The sequence below is a fragment of the Palaemon carinicauda genome, chromosome 12 (assembly GCF_036898095.1).
Source record: "Palaemon carinicauda isolate YSFRI2023 chromosome 12, ASM3689809v2, whole genome shotgun sequence".
Lineage (NCBI taxonomy): Eukaryota > Metazoa > Arthropoda > Malacostraca > Decapoda > Palaemonidae > Palaemon > Palaemon carinicauda.
Genome location: NC_090736.1, coordinates 136,427,326 through 136,449,778, shown reverse-complemented (window position 1 = coordinate 136,449,778; position 22,453 = coordinate 136,427,326). Strand labels below are relative to the sequence as shown.

At 44.0% G+C, this 22,453-nt stretch overlaps 1 long non-coding RNA gene across 4 annotated transcripts in view; it reads left to right on the top strand.

Annotated features, from left to right (window-relative positions):
* The window catches only part of LOC137651310 (uncharacterized), a 46,251-nt gene that overhangs the window by 3,473 nt on the left and 20,325 nt on the right, over positions 1 to 22,453 (top strand). For 2 of the 4 annotated variants that reach the window (XR_011046082.1, XR_011046081.1), the window contains exon 2: positions 14,750 to 15,125. This is a non-coding gene — a long non-coding RNA (uncharacterized lncRNA). The remainder of the gene's footprint in view (positions 1 to 14,749; positions 15,126 to 22,453) is intronic. The other 2 variants (XR_011046084.1, XR_011046083.1) reach the window with 2 other exon arrangements.

Here is a 22,453-nt window from a genome sequence, read left to right as displayed (position 1 = left end):
CCTTAAGATATAGGTGGACCATTTTAATTTATAATATTTATATTCACTTTGGTTAATATATCGTCACCCTCATAAACTAATTGCCTAAGTCATTTTCTCCACTTGTTGGGAAATAAAAAAAAAAAAAAACCTTCTCATTTCCTAATTCTTTATATCATTTTATGGAGCTTCAATTAACAAATTCTAATTAACAAATTCTTCTGCTAAGAATTTGTGAATTGAAACTCAGGATAATGATATAAAGAATTAGGAAATAAGAAGGTTTTTTTTTGAGTTCCCAACAAGTGGAGAAAATGACTTAGGCAATTAGTTTATGATGGTGACGATATGATACATTAATCACTGGTGAAACTGGAATTTGTCATAAGAAATGGACAATTGCTGGTTAGTTTTGCATTTTTCTCTATGTTTAATATGAGCCGGTGTATAATAACTTACGTATCGGTCGATTAAAATGTGAAGGTTATTTCTTACTATTATTCCATTGATGGTGAGTTATTGTGCATATCGCTCGTTTGCGACAATGTCGTCATAACTCAAAAATAGCTATTTTTCAGGAGAGCCATTTTAATCAATTAAAACACTATCATATTAATGTATGTCGTTAGGAAATTTAGCGCCTCTAGCGATCAATTTTTTAGCAACAATTATGAAACTTTTGCCCCCAAAAAATCAGCATTTGAAGATGAATATGTCTATATGGATAACTCAAAAATATATTTTTTTGAGTTTTGACGTTGTCGCAAGCGAGCGAATATGTTCCTTGAATTTGCTTTTGCCAGGTGTGTTTTTTGTATGACATAATCATTACCTGGGGTTTTAAACCAATTACGAGCTTCCAGATATTTATGCACAAGTTCCCAGATGTTGATCTACAATGCTTTTCTCTCTCTCTCTCTCTCTCTCTCTCTCTCTCTCTCTCTCTCTCTCTCTCTCTCTTCAATGTCAGCTTTACCACCATCACATAAAAATATCTCCAAGAGGGAAATACAATCTATTTTGTAAGTTGGTGTAATTTTTTTCAAAATTTAGTGTAATTTCATCAATGTCGGCAATCGATCATGAGGAAAACACTCTCCGTTTGCTTGCCAGACCATAGGAGCGTTTAAGTAATGTTAATTTTGCGAACGTAGCGAGCCACGGCTAAGCAAAAAAAACCATAAGAGCAGTGAGGTAATGTTAATTTTGCGAGCATAGCGAGCCATGGCGGAACAAAAATAATTTAAAGGACGTGGAGTGAGTCATAGATAACTATACTTTAACTTGCGGAGCCTTTGTAGGGTGACGGCCAGATCCGTTTTCATTTATAGAAAATGGGAATACGGTATTATAAAGTGGGGTGGACTGTGGCCGTCGTTCTAAAGTCGAGCTCGTAGAAAACGGGAATATTCTCAATTGCGGCCGTCGTTTTAAAAACGATTTTGGCGGGAGAAACTAATTTAAAAAAACCTACCTAACCTATGCTAAAAGTCGTGTCCTTGGTCTTCCCCCCCCCCCCCTGTTACACAACAATATAATTAACTACATACTGTAGTTAAATACTGAAATCCCATGTGTACTTACATGATTAATATTCAAAATCGCTGAATATGGAGCCTTTGTAGGGTGACGGCCAGATCTGATTTCATTCATAGAAAATGGGAGTATTATAAAGTGGGAGCGATAATAAGCAAATTAGGACGCTTGGCCGTAGCGCTACAAACTACCCTAATTTGCAGCCACTTACATGAACCATATATTTTTCCAACTGGTTATTTTGTGCTTATTTTGAATTTCTGATCATTATTATTGCTGCAAATCACTTGTTATAGCATTTCGCCACCTCAAAAACACTGGTCTCCCTTAACCCTGGATAGGTACGCTCCTCGGACACCCCTTTAAGGGTATACTCGGACGCGAACGACCCCGACGCCAAAAAAAATTCTTGAAAAATCAGTTTTTGCAGTAACCTCCTTTTTTCTTTTGCCAAAAAAAACTTCAATGAATGCTTAAAACAACTGTAAAAATAAATACTACTCATCTGCAGAAAAACTATTTATTATAAATATTTTAAAAAATTAAGTAGAAAAAAAAAAGACCTGACATAAAAATTCATAAAAAAAAAGTTTATACATATATACACAAATCCTTTTAGGAATTGATTCTTGAATGTTTAGGACACATCTTGATGTATTTTGGATGAAGTCAGACCCATGGAGGTGAAGATCTGAAATGAGAAAAAAAAGGGTAACTTTTTTTGGCCAAAAAAATTTGTCCAAATTTCATGAATTTTTTTGGGTACCCAAATGAAATAGGAAGTGGCTAATTTTTTTAGGGAATAAACATATGTTATCCTAAAATAGAAATATGTAAAAAAATCTTCATTATTTTGTAAATTACATTTATATCAGGGGCCATATCTAAAGGTAATTTTTTGAGTACTTAGAAATTTCGTAAAAAAATACATATATTTAATATATAATATGATATTTATGCAGGTAAAAATATACCAAAATATCACAAATTCTATAGGGAACAAGAATATATATAGATAGGGCAGCTTACGCTTCGGATATGTCCACAAAATGGCCGCCAACCACACTGACTCAGACTCCCTAATCTGCCACTTGAAATGTAGGAAGGGTATGTCAATTTCAAGGTGTTATTTACTAATCTAATTATTATTGGATATGCATAAAAATTGTATGGTGGGTTGCTGGATAATTGTCGATTATTTTACGACTATAAAATTAAAATTCTGACCCAAAAAATTTTTTTTGAAAGGAAATAAAATCGAAAAAAAAAAAAATGTAAAACAATATATTTTAGCTAAAAAAAATTTGATGATATTCAATAAAAAAAAAAGTAAACAAAATTTTCCGACAAATAAACATCTAGAGGAATCATTACTCTGTGATAGTTCCTTAGTACGTAGTAATTTTGAAAGAATTGGGAAAAAACGAAAAAATGGCAATCACCGGAAAATCGAACACATACCTATATATACGCCATATCTGGCTAAAAAAAAGATAGGCATGGGTAGCCAGATCATCTAGAAACACTTTCCAACACTATAAAAGTATAAGTTTTGCGACACTACTTGCCAATTCCTTACGGTAACATGACTAAGCAAAAAAATGCAAAACAAATAAAAAGGGGCACTCGCGGAAAAATGGCTAACATTCTAATATACGGCATTTCAGAAAAAAAAAATTCAGCCACGTGCTAGGCAAACCATCAAGGCACATTTTCCGACAAATAAACATTCAAATGAATAATTACTCTGTGATAGTTCCTTAGTACGTAGTAATTTTGAAAGAAATGGGAAAAAACGAAAAAATGGCAATCACAGGAAAATCGAACACATACCTATATATACGCCATATCTGGCTAAAAAAAGAAGATAGGCATGGGTAGCCAGATCATCTAGAAACACTTTCCAACACTATAAAATTATAAGTTTTGCGACACTACTTGCCAATTCCTTACGGTAACATGACTAAGCAAAAAAATGCAAAACAATTAAAAAGGGGCAATCGTGGAAAAATGGCCATTCTAATATACGGCATTTCAGAAAAAAAAAATTTCAGCCACGTGCTAGGCAAACCATCAAGGCACATTTTCCGACAAATAAACATATAAATGAAATATTACTCTGTGATAGTTCCTTAGTACGTAGTAATTTTGAAAGAAATGGGAAAAAACGAAAAAATGGCAATCACAGGAAAATCGAACACATACTTATATATACGCCATATCTGGCTAAAAAAAAAAATAGGCATGGGTAGCCAGATCATCTAGAAATACTTTCCAACACTATAAAAATATAAGTTTTGCGACACTACTTGCCAATTCCTTACGGTAACATGACTAAGCAAAAAAATGCAAAACAAATAAAAAGGGGCACTCGCGGAAAAATGCCCAACATTCTAATATACGGCATCTCAGATAAAAAAAAAAGACATGCACGTGTTAGCCCAACCATCAAGGCACACTTTCTAACACAAACATGAAAAAAAAAATCAATAATATACGGCAATTCCTTACTACGTAGTAAATTTTTACAAATATTGAAAAAAACAGAAATTGGCAACCGCAGTTAAATACCCAATATACCAATAACTACGTCGTATCTGACAAAAACAAAATCACGCATGGGTAGCCAGATCATCTAGACACACTTTCCAACACTAAAAAAGCAAAAGTTTTACGATACTATTTCGCAATATCTTACGGAAAAATGACTTGGCAAAAAAATGAAAAAAAATGAAAAAGGGGCACTCGCGGTAAAATGGTCCTCGTGGTGATGAACGACATTTTAACTAAAAAAAAAATCATGCACATGGTAGCCAAACAATCCACCAAGACTTTCCACAACTGATAACCTATACAAGTTGCACCATTCTACGACAATTTCATAATACGTAATAACTTTGATAATTATGCAAACTACCTTAGAAGGGTAAACTCGGTCGCGAACGACCCCGACTCGTCTCAGAAATCGGGGAAGGAGTACAGCTACAGCAATGCACATCTGGACACTACTAGAGCGTGTAGGGGAGACACCTCCTGCAGGTCGATCACCCACAAATTCAGTCACGGGGGTGAGTCACGTGAGAAAAACCTGTTTTTTTTTGACGCTCGGGGTCGCAAACGACCCATCGTACCTATCCAGGGTTAATTGTGGTCAGAAATGCTTAAAACTCAAGATAGCAAGTAGAAAAGATATATGGCTCTTGTATTTGGCTAGAAATTAAAGTATCACATATTTACCTTGATGTTTTTTTAACTTCGTCCATTCATCATCATAAAAAAAGTCGCTGAAATCAAAACTGAGTTGTGGTGGCCGATGTGGTAACGTCCCTGACTGGTGAACGCCAGACTGGGATTCGAGTCCCGCTCAAAGTCGGTAGTTTCTTTGATGCTGTAACCTCACCATCCTTGTGAGCTAAGGATGTGGGTTTTTGGGGGAGTCTATAGGTGTATCCATCAGCCATTGTCTGGCCTTCCTTGGTCTTGAGCTTGGGTGGGGAGTGTGCTTGGGCGCTAATTATAAGTATATATGGTCAGTCTCTAGGTTAGTGTCACTGTCCCTTGCCTCTGCCATTCATGAGCGGCCTTTAAATCTTTAAATAGTAATGACACAGTCAAAACACTGGAGCTTTTGTTTGCCAGGACTTCTGGACACAAAGGAAATGAGACTTTCCTTCCCATTTTCTATGGAGTCATTCGTAACAGTGTTCATTGTGTTAAAACTGCCTCCTCAATTAACACCTTCACCCAAGGGGTGACTGTACTGTAATTGTTCAGTGGCCACTTTTCTCTGGGTAAGCAACTTTTCTAGGTGAAGGACACTCCAAAATCAAACTGTTGTTATTATTATTATTATTACTACTAGCCAAGCTACAACCTTAGTTGGAAAAGCAAGATGCTATAAGCCTAAGGGCTCCAACAGGGAAAAATAGCTCAGTGAGGAAAGGAAGTAAGGAAATAAATAAATGATGGGAATAAATTAACAATATATCATTCTAAAAACAGTAACAGCGTCAAAACAGATATGTCCTATATAAACTATCAATAACGTCAAAAACAGAGAGGTCATATATAAACTATAAAAAGACTCATGTCAGCCTGGTCAACATAAAAACATTAAAATGTTCTCTAGTCTTGAGTTATGCCATAGCCTCTGTTTTTTGGTCTTCCACTGTCTTGGGTTAGAGTTCCCTTGCTTGAGGGTACACTCGGGCACACTATTCTATCTTATTTCTCTTCCTGTTCTGTTAAAGGTTTTATAGTTTATACAGGAGATATTTATTTTAATGCTACTGTTCTTAAAATATTTAATTTTTTCTATACTTTTCCTCACTGAGCTATTTTCCCTGTTGGAGCTCCTGGTTTTATAGCATTCTGCGTTTCCAACTAGGGTTGTAGCTTAGCAATTAATAATGATAACCTAATGATCTGTTGTTTGCTTTCTTCTCTCGCAATTAAATACCTCATTGCAATTGGAATATGTTTTGCTATGCGGATTTGCCCCGTGGGCTAATACAAACATTAATTATCAATTACTGTATAAAAACTTAGAATTTGATTGCCTTGGTTACTATTACCCGGTAATCGATGGTTATTAGAGATTTATGAATGCACTAGTAACGGTTTATTGGAATAATGCAGGGTAACCCTTTTACCCCCAAAGGACGTACTGGTACGTTTCACAAAAGCCATCCCTTTACCCCCATGGACGTACCGGTACATCCTTGCAAAAAAATGCTATAAAATTTTTTTTATATTTTTGATAATTTTTTGAGAAAAATCAGGCATTTTCCAAGAGAATGAGACCAACCTGACCTCTCTATGACAAAAATTAAGGCTTTTAGAGCAATTTAAAAAAAATATACTGTAAAATGTGCTGGGAAAAAATAACCCCCTAGGGGTTAAGGGTTGGAAATTTCCAAATAGCCTGGGGGTAAAAGGGTTAAAATAGTTACCCGATAAAATGTAAAAGCCAGGTTCCCCACCTAACCTAGGAGCCGTATCCTTATCTAACAGGGTGTAACATTACCCTACTCACACCTACTGGCTTCCTTACTATCAACATACCGCTAAGCATAGGGTTGCGACTTGTCTTGGGACAAGTTAAGGATATGTTGGTCCAAGGGGTATGTGCTGTACCTAATTTAGGAAATTGGACCCGATTAAATGTTTTAGAGTTTTACCCTCAACTATAGTTGCAGATCGATATTGATTCAAGTTGACTAATTCGAGTTCAAACATTGGCAATTTAATGGTTCTTTCCTCTTACCTCAAACAGTTATAGACTTTTTTTATGTTGAATATTTTGAAGAAGAATTACTTTTGTGTGAATAAATTTTTCTCTCGCATCCCCCAAAATTAATACTATTCAAATTGGTTGTAGTGTTCCCCGTTAGTTTAGGTTGTGAATCCTACATTTGGTTATAACCTTATCTTTGATTCTCTTTAGAAATGTGGTTTGTCAGTCATAACTTTTAGAGTTTTAAAAAGTAAGGATATCTGCCATATAGCCTATTTTCATCGTAATTGTTCAAACCCCCTATAATTACATCAGAGATTATTATTGTTTTCTTCATTGGGGATATTGTACTATAATACAGTAAAATTTTACCCTGGTATTTAAGTTAGGAAATTGTAATGGATAAAATATTTTGAACCCATTATTATTATTATTATTACTTGCTAAGCTACAACCCTTGTTGGAAAAGCAGGATGCTATAAGCCCAAGGGGTCCAACAGGGAAAATAGCCCAGTGAGGAAAGGAAATAAATAAATGAAGAGAACAAATTAACAATAAATCATTCTAAAATAAGTAACAATGTCAAAACAGACATGTCATATATAAACTAATAACAACATCAAAAACAAATATGTCATAAATAAACGATAAAAAGACTCATGAAGAACAAACAGTAACATTGATATAAATATTTCCTAAAACTTTAAAAACTTCAACAAAACAAGAAGAGAAATAAGATAGAAGTGTTCCTGAGTGTACCCTCAAGTAAGAGAACTCTAACCCAAGTCAGTGCAACATCATGGTACTACCCAAGACTAGAGAACGATGGTTTGATTTTGGAGTGTCTTTCTCCTAAAAGAGCTGCTTACCATAAATAAAGAGTCTCTTGTACCCTTACCAAGAGGAAAGTGGCCACTGACCAAGTTAACCCCTTGCGTGAAGAAGAATACCCTAGAGCTGGAGACTAATCATAACCTAGGTTCTACAGTTGAATAAAATTATCCAAATTCTATGCCTTCAGACAGTAATATCCCACTTTCTATAGTGCCAGAACTGGTTGCCGCTTGCAGTCGCCATCCAAGTCACCAAGCAGAACTTTTTTTTTTTCTGTCATGTGACATTTTTTTTGCCAGTCATCTACGCTTATTTCTAGAGATGTTATGTCCATTATTGTGGAACAATTGTTGTTGTCATCATCATTATAATTATTATTATTATTATTTTTTCAATATTAATCTTACCCGATGATCATGTAGCTGTCAACTCCGTTGCCCGACAGAAATCTACGGTCGGGATACGCCAGCGATCGCTTATACAGGTGGGGGTGTACTCACCAGCGCCATCTGTGGTCAGGTACTCCAGTACTTCTTGTCAACAAGACCTCAATTTTTCCTCTGTCGTGCCGCCGGCAAAACCTACATGGATACGCTGTTGATTTTGGAGTCTTTGTTCACGGTTTTGGTGAAGTATTTGCTCTAAAATTTAGCCTTCGCTGTACAGGAAGCTTTTCCCTTAGCTTAGATAGCTTTTGGAATTAATTTGAATTATTGGTTAACGATCTTTGCTTTACTTTGGAATTCCCCCTTGACTGTTCACTAAATTCAAGATGTCCGACCACTCTCAAGCTCCTAAATTTAGGCGATGTAGTGTTAGGACTTGTAATAGGCGTCTTCCGAAGGCCTCTGTTGATCCTCACACCGTTTGTTCCGATTGTAGGGGAAAATCCTGTCAATTGGAAGATCGATGTAGGGAATGTGCTGGGCTTTTGGAATTCGAATTTAATGAATTCCTCAAATATACAACTAGGTTAGAGAGGGAGAGAGTTAGGAGGAGTTCTTCTCGCTCTTTGGTTTATTCCTCTCCCCATGTCCCTCAACCTTTTCCTTCCCCTGTGGTGGTGACCCCCGAACCTGCTACGAGTGCTCAGCCTGATATGACGGATATGTTGCGTGCCATTCAGGCTCTTGGTGATAAGGTGGAGTCGTTAGTTAGTGACCACAATCTTCTCTTGGCAGATGTCAAGGAACTTAAAGTGAAGAGTGCAGTGGGAAGTGTTAGTGCCAGTGCTGTGCCTAGTGTCAGTGTCAGTGTTGCGCATGAGGATACTTCTGTGCGTGCCAGTCGTCCTCCCAGTCCGGGACCTCTTGCAAGCTCCCAAGCCCAGGGGAGAAGCAACGTCGAAGGGCAAAAGGGTTCGGCAGGCCTTGATCGGCGCACAGTTGTATCCTCAGTGGTTGCGGGCGTATCTGATAGAGATCGTCACTTCCACTCCCAGACGAATGAGCCCTTAAATTCCTCGTCTGCGGAAGAGGTTTCCAGGAGGAAACGGTGGACCCAGGTCTCACGACCTCTCAAACGTAAGGTCCCTTCCGAGCTAGTCCAACGGCCCAGGTGTAGCCACTGGGCCAGTTCGGACTCGCCGCGGTCATCTGATGACTGCACACCTCCTAAGAGAGGTAGAGTGGTGCCTCAACAGGCCTCTGCTCCTTCTTCTGTGGACCCCAAGTGGTCTATGCTGCAGACTATGCAGTCTCAGCTTGCGGCTTTGATGCAGGAGTATCAGGCAGAAAAGGTTAGCACCCCTCCTCCTGCGAGCGCTCCTCCACCTCTGCGCAGTCCTCCCTGCCAGACGCATGTTCTTGCGTCTCCTCCTGCTTCCATGCGTGAGCTGCCGCATCGGGAGTTGCCAGGTTCCAGCGCTATGCGGCAACCTCCTCTACCCATGAGGCAGGAGCCTCATGCTATGAGGCAACCTCCTCTACCCATGAGGCAGGAGCCTCATGCTATGAGGCAACCTCCTCAACCCTTGAGGCAGCAGCCTCATGCTATGCGGCAACCTCCTCAACCCTTGAGGCAGGAACCTCATACTGCGCAGCAACCTCCTCATCCCTTGAGGCAGGAGCCTCATGCTATGAGGCATCCTCATCAACCCATGCAGCACGAGCCTCTTACCATGCAGCAACCGCCTTCTATGCAGCATGAGCCTCATCCCATGCAGCATGAGCCGCATACCATGCAGCATGAGCCTCATGCCTTCCAGCATTCGCTTCTGACCACTTCGCTTACTCCTCAGACCACCGCAGAACCTCCCTCACTCCAGCCCTCTGCCTTTGTCATTGCCAGCCCTCAGTCTATTCAGCAGAGGCATGATGATGGATCCGCAGGTACGCATGCACCCGTTCTGCAGGATTCAGCCATTCAGCCTGCCGCTCTGCCTTTACCTCTCGCTACTCAACTCTCAGGCGATGAGGTTTCTGAGGATGAAGCTGCTCATCTGGATGATCCTACATCTGATGTGGAAGGACACAAGTCTTCGCCGCCTTCCTTAGACTTTCGCAAGGTCCTGGCTCTGTTCAGAGAGTTGTACCCTGAACACTTCGTGTCTGCAACCCCTCGTTCTCCTCCCTCCGAGTTTTCTCTAGGCATGCAGTCTACTACGCCTGCCTACACCAAGCTTGTCCTCACCAGATCATCAAGGAGAGCTTTGAGGGTTTTAGGGGATTGGTTGCAGTCCAAGCAGCAACTGGGAAGGACCTCTTTTGTGTTTCCTCCTCCTAAGCTGGCTTCTAAGTCGGGCGTCTGGTATGCCACGGGAGAGGAACCTGGCTTGGGGGTTCCTGCCTCTGCCCAGGCCGACTTCTCAAGTTTGGTTGACTCTCCCCGCAGGTCGGCTATGAGACGCTCGAAGGTCTGCTGGTCCTTTTCTGATCTGGACCACTTGATGAAGGGAGTCTTTCGCGCCTTCGAAATTTTTAACTTCCTCGATTGGTGCCTGGGGGCTTTAAGCAGGAAGACTGCTCCTTCTGACAAAGACTCGGCCATGCTGCTCATGTCCAGTATGGATAAAGCAATTCGCGATGGTTCTGGCGAACTTGCGTCTATTTTTGTCTCAGGAGTCCTCAAGAAAAGGGAACATCTATGCTCCTACTTATCGACTGGTATCACCCCTTGTCAGAGGTCAGAGTTGCTGTTTGCTCCTCTCTCCAAGTGCCTGTTTCCGGAGGAGTTAATCAAGGGGATGGCTGCGGCTCTTATCCAGAAAGATACGCATGACCTCATGGCTTCTTCAGCACGTAAGGCTAAAACCTTACCTTCCGTGCCGAGATCTTACCGCACTCCTGTGGCTGATACACCTGCTACCAGATTCATTCCGCCCTTTCGTGGTAGAGCCTCCAGTAGAGGAGGTACCCGTGCAGACAGTAACCGGGGCAAGTCAAAGAAGGGTGCCAAGTCCACGAAAAGCAAGCATTGACTTCATTCCTCTCCAGACAGCTGTAGGAGCCAGACTCAAGACCTTCTGGCAAGCCTGGGAGAGCAGAGGTGCAGACGCTCAGTCTGTCAAGTGGCTAAGGGAGGGTTACAGGATTCCGTTCTGCCGTAATCCCCCTCTGACCACTTCTCCCATCAACCTCTCTCCCAACTACAAGGAGAAGGACAAGAGGCTAGCGTTACAACAAGAGGTGTCGCTCCTGCTACAGAAGGAGGCAGTGGTGATAGTTCGGGACCATCATTCCCCGGGCTTTTACAACCGTCTCTTCCTGGTGGCCAAGAAGACAAGAGGTTGGAGACCGGTGCTGGACGTCAGTACGCTCAATGCTTATGTCACCAAGCAGACGTTCACAATGGAGACGACGAAGTCGGTCCTAGCAGCGGTCAGGCAGGAGGACTGGATGGTCTCGTTAGATCTGAAAGATGCCTACTTTCACGTTCCCATCCATCCAGACTCCCAACCTTTTCTGAGATTCGTCTTTGGAGAGGTTGTGTACCAGTTCCAAGCCCTGTGCTTTGGCCTGACCACGGCACCTCTTGTGTTTACGCGACTGATGAGGAATATTGCGAAATTCCTTTACTTGGCAGACATCAGAGCCTCCCTTTATTTAGACGACTGGCTTTTAAGAGCTCCCACAAGTCGTCGCTGTCTGGAGAGTCTCAGATGGACTTTGGATCTGACCAAGGAACTGGGCCTCCTGGTCAATTTAGAGAAGTCCCAGCTCGTTCCTTCCCAGACCATCGTTTACCTGGGTATGGAGATTCAGAGTCGAGCTTTTCGGGCTTTTCCGTCGGCCCCAAGAATCAACCAAGCCCTGGAGTGCATCCTGAGCATGCTGAGGAGGAACCGATGCTCGGTGAGGCAGTGGATGAGTCTAACAGGGACTCTTTCATCGCTAGCCCTGTTCATCGAGTTAGGGAGACTCCACCTCCGCCCCCTTCAGTACCATCTGGCAGCTCACTGGAACAAGGATATGACGCTCGAGACGGTCTCAATTCCTGTTTCCAAAGAGATGAGGGCTACTCTAACGTGGTGGAAGAACAGCATTCTTCTCAAGGAAGGTCTTTCGTTAGCTGTTCAGACCCCCGACCATCATCTCTTCTCGGACGCATCAGACTCGGGCTGGGGCGCGACATTGGACGGACAGGAATGCTCGGGGATATGGAATCAGGAACAGAAAACGCTTCATATCAATTGCAAGGAGTTGTTGGCGGTTCATCTGGCCTTAATGAACTTCAAGTCCCTCCAGCTAAACAAGGTGGTGGAGGTGAACTCCGACAACACCACAGCCTTGGCGTACATCTCCAAGCAGGGAGGGACTCATTCGAGGAAGCTGTTCGAGATCGCAAGGGACCTCCTCATTTGGTCAAAAAGTCGAAAGCTCACGCTGGCAACGAGGTTCATTCAGGGCGATATGAATGTCATGGTAGATCGCCTCAGCCGGAAGGGTCAAGTCATCCCCACAGAGTGGACCCTTCACAAGAACGTTTGCAACAGACTTTGGGCCCTGTGGGGTCAGCCAACTATAGATCTGTTCGCTACCTCGATGACCAAGAGGCTCCCATTGTACTGTTCCCCGATTCCAGACCCGGCAGCAGTTCACGTGGATGCCTTTCTGCTGGATTGGTCCCATCTCGACCTGTATGCATTCCCGCCGTTCAAGATCATCAACAGGGTTCTTCAGAAGTTCGTCTCTCACAAAGGGACACGGCTGACGTTGGTTGCTCCCCTCTGGCCCGCAAGAGAATGGTTCACAGAGGTACTGCAATGGCTGGTCGACGTTCCCAGGACTCTCCCTCTAAGAGTGGACCTTCTGCGTCAACCTCACGTCAAGAAGGTACACCCAAGCCTCCACGCTCTTCGTCTGACTGCCTTCAGACTATCGAAAGACTCTCAAGAGCTAGAGGCTTTTCGAAGGAGGCAGCCAGAGCGATTGCCAGAGCAAGGAGGATATCCACTCGCAGAGTCTATCAATCCAAGTGGGAAGTCTTCCGAAGCTGGTGCAGGGCCAATGCAGTTTCCTCTACCAGTACCACTGTAACCCAAATTGCTGACTTCCTGTTACATCTAAGGAACGTTAGATCCCTATCAGCTCCCACGATCAAGGGTTATAGAAGTATGTTGGCAGCGGTTTTCCGCCACAGAGGCTTGGATCTTTCCTCCAACAAAGATCTGCAGGACATCCTTAGGTCTTTTGAGACCTCTAAGGAACGTCGGTTGTCCACTCCAGGCTGGAATCTAGACGTGGTCCTAAGGTTCCTGATGTCATCTAGATTTGAACCGCTACAATCAGCCTCTCTCAAGGACCTCACATTAAAAACTCTTTTCCTAGTATGCCTAGCAACAGCTAAGAGAGTAAGTGAGATCCACGCCTTCAGCAGGAACATAAGTTTCACATCGGAAACGGCTACATGTTCCTTGCAGCTCGGTTTTTTGGCTAAAAACGAGCTTCCTTCACGTCCTTGGCCTAAATCGTTCGAGATCCCTAGCCTATCTAACCTGGTGGGTAACGAGCTGGAGAGAGTACTTTGCCCAGTCAGAGCTCTTAGGTACTATCTGAAAAGGTCAAAACCTTTACGAGGACAATCAGAAGCCTTATGGTGTGCTGTTAAGAAGCCTTCGTTACCAATGTCTAAGAACGCAGTTTCTTACTACATCAGGCTTCTGATTAGAGAAGCTCAATCTCATATGAAGGAAGAAGACCTTGCTTTACTGAAGGTAAGGACATATGAAGTGAGAGCTGTGGCTACTTCAGTGGCCTTCAAACAGAACCGTTCTCTGCAGAGTGTTATGGATGCAACCTATTGGAGAAGCAAGTCAGTGTTCGCATCATTCTATCTCAAAGATGTCCAGTCTCTTTACGAGAACTGCTACACCCTGGGACCATTCGTAGCAGCGAGTGCAGTAGTAGGTGAGGGCTCAGCCACTACATTCCCATAATCCCATAACCTTTTTTAACCTTTCTCTTGATTGCTTTTATTGTTGTTTTTGGGTTGTACGGTCGGCTAAGAAGCCTTCCGCATCCTGGTTGATTTGGCGGGTGGTCAATTCTTTCTTGAGAAGCGCCTAGGTTAGAGGTTATGATGAGGTCCTTTAGTAGGGGTTGCAGCCCTTTATACTTTAGCCACCTAAGAGTCGTTCAGCATCCTAAGAGGACCGCTACGCTCAGTAAGGAAGACGTACTTATTAAAGGCAGAGTAATGGTTCAAGTCGACTTCCTTACCAGGTACTTATTTATTTTTTATTGTTATTTTGAATAACTAATAAAAATGAAATACGGGATACTTAGCTTCTTTGTTAACATGTATACTGGTCTCCACCCACCACCCTGGGTGTGAATCAGCTACATGATCATCGGGTAAGATTAATATTGAAAAATGTTATTTTTATTACTAAAATAAATATTTGAATATACTTACCCGATGATCATGATTTAAATGACCCGCCCTTCCTCCCCATAGAGAACCAGTGGACCGAGGAGAAAATTGAGGTCTTGTTGACAAGAAGTACTGGAGTACCTGACCACAGATGGCGCTGGTGAGTACACCCCCACCTGTATAAGCGATCGCTGGCGTATCCCGACCGTAGATTTCTGTCGGGCAACGGAGTTGACAGCTACATGATCATCGGGTAAGTATATTCAAAAATTTATTTTAGTAATAAAAATAACATATTATTATTACTACTACTATTACTACTAGCTAAGCTACAACCTTTGTCTTCTTTAGGTCCTGTAGACACTGCTACTTCCAAGAAGATGATATTGATGAAGCCCCAGAAAATGATCGACAGAGGCCTCAATGGAAGTCATCCTTATTATCATGGTTGGTGAGGATTTTGTTGCTGTTGTCATGCCGAATATATCTGCATTTCCCTCTTGCATAGAATAAGAACTATTACTGGGGTGATCATGACTGTTTTGAACAGAATTGATGTCCATTACTGTCAGGAAGTCATACTTTCCTAAAGAAGATTCGTCTAAAACCATGTTTCTGAAGGAAAGCAGACTGAGGAAACAACACAGGAATACAGCCTACCTTAGGGTAAGGTAAAGTAAGGACACCAAGTTTTAAGGGTGGTGGTAGTGGACAGAACCCCCTGTAGGTAAGGATGCCCACCTTAGGTTAGGTCAGGTCATGTCGTATCTTTTTGCTTGCTTCCCTTTGGAAATGTAGGTTTTCAATTGTAACATTTTATGTCAAATGTCTTCATGAGAGAAACGTATTTGTTCCTACATGAGTACAAATCATCGACCTTTTAATAGGTGTATGACTTGAGTAAAGGTGGAAAGGCCGTTCAAACTATTTTTCAATATTAAACTTAGCCGGTGATTATATAAGCTGCAGCTCTGCTGCTCGACAGAAAACTCTACGTTCAAAATCCGCCAGCGATCGCTATGCAGGTAGGGGGTGTACTTCAACAGCGCCATCTGTCGGGCAGGTACTCAGTACTCAATGTAAACACAGAACTCAATTTTCTCTCTGTCGTGCCACCGGCAAGACCTACTAATTCGCTGTTGCTAACTGGATTGGTTTTCACAACTTTTTGGTGAAGTACACATTTCTAGTTTTGAGCTTTCGCTTTGCAGGCTTTATCTTCAATACATCCTTGCATTCTTTTGTTGATATCGGATTATTTGTTGATGACTTTGGATAGTTTTTGAATTCCCCTTTGACTTATTCAAAATGGCTGACCCTTCTCAAGTCCCTAAATTCAGGAAGTGTAATGCTAGGGACTGTTCAAGGCGTCTTCCGAAGGCCTCTATCGATCCTCACACTGTTTGTTCCAATTGTCGGGATAAAACCTGTCAATTGGAAGATCGATGTGAGGAATGCGTTGGGCTTTCGGAATTCGATTTTATCGAATTCCAGAAATATACACGTAGGCTAGAGAGAGATAGAGTCAGGAGAAGTTCGTCTCGCTCCGTTGAATTTTCCTCTCCTCATGCCCCACAACCTATTCCTTCCCCTGTAGTGGTTGCTCCTGATCCCCCTTCTAGCACTCAAGAACCTTCGATGGCAGATATGATGCGTGCCATCCAAGCTCTGGGTGAGAGAGTCGAGTCCTTGGCTAGTGACCGTAACCAGCTCATGGCAGACGTCAAGGAGCTGAAGTGTAAGAGTGCAGTGGGTAGTGATAAAGTGAGTGATAGTGTTGTGGATAGTGTTGCGCTTGAGGGTTCGTCTGTTCGTGCCTGTCGTCCTCCCAGTCCGGGACCTCTTGCAAGCTCCCAAGTCCAGGGGAGAAGCAATGTCGTACGACCAAAGGGTTCGAGAGGCTTTAATCAGCGAACAGACGTTCCCTCCGTGGTTTCGGGCGTATCTACCCAAGATCGCCCCACCCACACAAAGACGAGAGAGCCCATTTATTCCTCGTCTGCGGAAGAGGTTTCTCGTAAGAAACCATGGGCCAAGGTCTCGCGGCCTCTTAAGCGCAAGTCGGTCCCTTCCGCGCAAGTCCAACGGCCCAGTTGTAGCCACTGGGTCAGTTCGGACTCGCTGCAGTCTTCCGACGACTGCTCACCTCCTAAGAGAGGCAAAGCGGTACCGCATCAGGCAGTCACACCGTCTGTTGCCGCACCTGCTCCTGTAGACCCTAAGTGGTCTTTGCTGCAGACCATGCAGTCTCAGTTAACGTCATTGATGCAGGACTTTCGTGCGGAGAAGGTTGACGCTGCACCAACCTCTAGCCTACAACCACCCACGGTTGTGCGTCCTGTGGACGCTGAGGCGACCTTCTGCCGCACTCCAGCTGAGAGAGTCCCGCCACCCATGCGTTCCAGTGTACCCTGCCAGCCGCATGTTGACGTTCAGCGACGCACGGAACCTTCCGTTGACGTTCGCGAGGTACAACAACAGTAAGTTGTTTTGTTTTGACGCGGTGCGTCAACCTCCGCAACCCAGTGTGGTTACCTCTGCTCGCCCACATCAGACTAGACAGTCTGGAGTAGACGCTATGCGTCCCCGCGCTGCTATGGTTGTTGCCAGTTCACAGACTGGGCAACAGTTCCATGACGTTGCGTCCGGTTCAGTCACGCGTGCACCCGTGCTGCCGGACTCAGCTGACCAGCCGATTCCTACTCCTTTGCCGCTTCCTCCTCAATTCTCAGATGATGATGGACTCTCTGATGATGACGACGCGGCACACATTGATGACCCACATACGGACCTTGACGAACCCAAGACCACGCAACCCTCTTTGGACTTTAGAAAAGTTCTTGCTCTGTTCAAAGAGATGTATCCGGACCAGTTTGTGTCTGCGGCTCCACGCTCTCCTCCGTCAGAGTTTGCTTTAGGTACGCAGTCATCCGCGCCTGCCTTTACGAAACTTGTCCTCGCCCGCTCGTCCAAGAGAGCTTTACGAGTTTTAGGAGATTGGATGCAGTCCAAAAAGAACCTAGGGAAGACAGCGTTTACGTTTCCCCCTGCGAGACTCTCTTCCAGATCGAGCGTCTGGTACGCCACGGGAGAAGTTCTCGGCTTGGGAGTTCCTGCCTCTGCCCAGGGCGACTTCTCAAGTCTGGTAGACTCTCCCCGCAGGCTAGCCATGAGACGCTCTAAGATATGCTGGTCTCCTACGGACCTAGACCATCTGTTGAAAGGAGTATTTAGAGCCTTCGAGGTCTTTAACTTTTTGGACTGGTGTCTGGGAGCTTTGAGCAGGAAGATCTCCCCGTCTGACAAGGAATCTTCCTTGCTCATAATGTCCTGCATGGACAAGGCCATACGTGACGGATCTAGTGAGCTTGCGGCTTCGTTCGTATCCGGGGTCCTCAAGAAACGGGAGAACCTTTGCTCTTTCCTGTCAGCTGGAGTAACACCGTGTCAGAGATCAGAACTTCTTTTTGCTCCTCTCTCAAAGTGCCTTTTTCCAGAGGACTTGATTAAGGAGATTGCTGCCTCTTTGATTCAGAAGGACACCCATGACCTGGTTGCGTCCTCTGCCCGCAAAGCCACCCCTTTGCCTACCTTGTCAAGACCCAGGATGGACACTCCAGCGTCCATATTCATTCCGCCCTTTCGTGGCAGAGCCTCCAGCAGAGGAGGTGCTCGTGTCGAAGGGAGACGTGGGAAGAAGAAAGGTACCAAGTCCTTTAAAGGCAGAGTCTGACTGCCTCCTTCTTCAGACAGCAGTGGGAGCCAGACTCAAGAACTTCTGGCAGACCTGGGAGAAAAGAGGCGCAGATGCACAATCTGTGAAGTTGCTCAGAGAAGGGTACAAGATCCCGTTTGTACGCAAACCCCCTCTAGCAACGTCTCCCATCGATCTCTCTCCCAGGTACAGAGAGGAAGACAAGAGACGAGCTTTGAAGCAGGAGGTGTCTCTCTTACTAGAAAAGGGAGCGGTAGTCAAAGTCCGGGACCATCAATCCCCGGGCTTCTACAACCGTCTCTTCTTAGTGGTAAAGAAGACAGGAGGGTGGAGGCCGGTGCTAGACGTCAGTGCGCTGAATGTCTTTGTCACAAAGCAGACGTTCGCCATGGAGACCACAAAGTCCGTTCTAGCAGCGGTCAGAAAGGAAGTCTGGATGGTCTCTTTAGACCTAAGGGACGCATACTTTCACGTCCCCATCCACCCAGACTCCCAACCTTTTCTGAGATTCGTTTACGAAAAGGTTGTCTACCAATTTCAAGCCCTGTGCTTTGGCCTAAGCACAGCTCCTCTTGTGTTTACGAGGCTGATGAGGAATATAGCCAAATTCCTTCATTTAGCGGACATCAGAGCCTCCCTCTATTTGGACGACTGGCTTCTAAGAGCTGCTTCCAGTCGTCGCTGTCTGGAGAATCTAAAGTGGACTCTAGATCTGATCAAGGAATTGGGTCTCCTGGTCAATATGGAAAAGTCTCAACTGGTCCCATCCCAAACTATTGTGTATTTAGGGATGGAGATTCACAGTCAAGCTTTTCGGGCTTTTCCGTCGGCCCCCAGAACAAGTCAAGCCCAGGTATGCATCCAGAACATGCTGAAAAAGGAACGATGTTCAGTCAGACAGTGGATGAGTCTGATAGGGACGCTATCATCCCTGGAACAGTTCGTTTCGTTAGGGAGACTACACCTCCGTCCCCTTCAATTTCACCTAGCTGTTTACTGGAAAAAGGACAAGACGCTAGAAGCGGTCTCGATCCCCATTTCCGAGAAGATGAAGTCATCCCTGACTTGGTGGAAGGACAGTATCAGCCTCAGAGAGGGTCTGCCCCTGGCTGTTCAGACCCCCAACCACGTTCTCTTCTCGGACGCATCGGACACGGGCTGGGGTGCGACATTAGACGGTCGGGAATGCTCGGGAACTTGGAACTCGAATCAAAGAACGTTACATATCAACTGCAAGGAGCTACTGGCAGTTCATCTGGCCTTGAAAAGCTTCAAGTCCCTCCTTCAAGGCAAAGTGGTGGAGGTGAACTCGGACAACACCACGGCTTTGGCGTACATCTCCAAGCAAGGAGGGACCCATTCTATGACGTTGTACGAGATCGCAAGGGACCTCCTCACCTGGTCAAAAGATCTAAACCTTTCTCTAGTAACGAGGTTCATCCAAGGCAACTTGAATGTCATGGCAGATTGCCTCAGTCGGAAGGGACAAATCATTCCAACAGAATGGACCCTACACAAGGATGTGTGCAAGAGACTGTGGGCCACATGGGGCCAGCCTACCATAGATCTCTTCGCAACCTCGATGACCAAGAGGCTCCCAATATATTGCTCACCAATCCCGGACCCAGCAGCAGTTCATATAGATGCCTTTCTACTGGATTGGTCACATCTAGACCTATATGCATTCCCCCCGTTCAAGATTGTCAACAAGGTACTGCAGAAGTTCGCCTCTCACGAAGGGACAAGGTTGACGTTAGTTGCTCCCCTCTGGCCCGCGAGAGAATGGTTCACCGAGGTACTTCAATGGCTAGTGGACGTTCCCAGAACTCTTCCTCTAAGGGTGGACCTTCTACGTCAGCCACACGTAAAGAAGGTACACCAAGGCCTCCACGCTCTTCGTCTGACTGCCTTCAGACTATCGAAAGACTCTCTAGAGCTAGAGGCTTTTCGAAGGAGGCAGCCAGGGCGATTGCTAGAGCAAGGAGGACATCCACTCTTAGAGTCTACCAGTCGAAGTGGGAAGTCTTCCGAAACTGGTGCAAGTCAGTATCAGTATCCTCGACCAGTACCTCTGTAACCCAAATAGCTGACTTCCTATTATACCTGAGGAAAGAAAGATCTCTTTCAGCTCCCACTATCAAAGGTTACAGAAGCATGTTGGCATCAGTCTTCCGTCACAGAGGCTTAGATCTTTCCAACAACAAAGATCTACAGGACCTCCTTAAGTCTTTTGAGACCACGAAGGAGCGTCGTTTGGCTACACCTGGTTGGAATTTAGACGTGGTACTAAGATTCCTTATGTCAGAAAGGTTCGAGCCACTACATTCAGCCTCCTTTAAAGATCTCACTTTAAAGACTCTTTTCCTGGTTTGCTTGGCCACAGCTAAAAGAGTCAGTGAGATTCACGCCTTCAGCAGGAACATCGGATTTTCATCTGAAACGGCTACATGTTCTTTACAGCTTGGTTTTCTAGCCAAAAACGAGCTACCTTCTCGTCCTTGGCCGAAATCGTTCGATATTCCAAGCCTTTCAAATATGGTTGGAAATGAACTAGAAAGAGTCTTATGCCCTGTTAGAGCTCTTAAGTTCTATTTAAGACGAACTAAACCTTTACGAGGACAGTCAGAAGCTTTATGGTGTTCTATTAAGAAACCTTCTTTGCCTATGTCAAAGAATGCCTTATCCTATTATATCAGACTGTTGATACGAGAAGCTCATTCCCATCTGAGTGAGGAAGACCAAGCTTTGCTGAAGGTAAGGACACATGAAGTTAGAGCTGTCGCAACTTCAGTGGCCTTTAAACAAAATAGATCTCTGCAGAGTATAATGGACGCAACCTATTGGAGAAGCAAGTCAGTGTTCGCGTCTTTTTATCTTAAAGATGTCCAGTCTCTTTACGAGAACTGCTACACCCTGGGACCATTCGTAGCAGCGAGTGCAGTAGTGGGTGAGGGCTCAACCACTACATTCCCCTAATTCCATAACCTTTTTTATCTTTCTCTTGAAATGTTTTTTATTGTTGTTTTTGGGTTGTCCGGAAGGCTAAGAAGCCTTTCGCATCCTGGTTGATTTGGCGGGTGGTCAAATTCTTTTCTTGAGAAGCGCCTAGATTAGAGGTTTTGATGAGGTCCTGTAGTATGGGTTGCAACCCTTGATACTTCAGCTCCTAGGGGTCGCTCAGCATCCTAAGAGGATCGCGAGGCTCCGTAAGGAAGACGTACTTAAAAAGGCAGAGTAATTGTTCAAGTCGACTTCCTTACCAGGTACTTATTTATTTTATGTTTGTTATTTTGAATAACTGCTAAAATGAAATAAAAAATCCTTAGCTCATAATAATGTAAACAATTATTGCTGGTCTCTACCCACCCCCCTGGGTGTGAATCAGCTTATATAATCACCGGCTAAGTTTAATATTGAAAAATGTTATTTTTATAATAAAATAAATTTTTGAATATACTTACTCGGTGATTATATATTAAAGGACCCTCCCTTCCTCCCCAATAGAGACCCAGTGGACCGAGGAGAAAATTGAGTTCTGTGTTTACATTGAGTACTGAGTACCTGCCCGACAGATGGCGCTGTTGAAGTACACCCCCTACCTGCATAGCGATCGCTGGCGGATTTTGAACGTAGAGTTTTCTGTCGAGCAGCAGAGCTGCAGCTTATATAATCACCGGGTAAGTATATTCAAAAATTTATTTTATTATAAAAATAACATAATGTGGAAGTTATGATTCCTGGGGGTTGTTAGGGGTTGGAGAGTAAGCCCTGCCCAAGCCCTGCCCACTCAACAGTCAGCTAGACACTCACTTTTGATTTCAGCCACAAGCTGTTTTTATTGTTTGCTTTTTCTTTCTAGAAAAAGACTTTGAAGCGTGAAGTAGGAGATGATGAATGGAGAAGTATTGATTTCAAAACTCAAAATAGAGACGTCTGGTGAAATCTAACCGACGCCCCTTTGCGTCAATAGGCATGGAAGGAGATGATGATCTAGAATAAATGGTTAAGTGGGCTGACATACTGTTGTCTCTGGGTAAAACTGTATGAATTGAGTTGAAAACTCAAGAATATGCAGTTGTTATGGGTAAAGCCACAAATGTGTGATAGGTTTATGTGCATACCTGCCAATAATGTAATCATCTTTGTACCTCCCCCTCGGGGTCTTGACCGTTTGCAGTCATTCCCTCGCTCTGCGTGGCTTTACAACGATGACAACAATTGAAACCTATGGAAAGTGGTCTTCCCTGGGCATCGCTGGTGATCTGTCTGCAGATTTTTTTCTGCGGCCAGGACTTCTGAAGCTGCCCCTTCTGTGTCTTTCCGACTCCCACAGTCTTTGA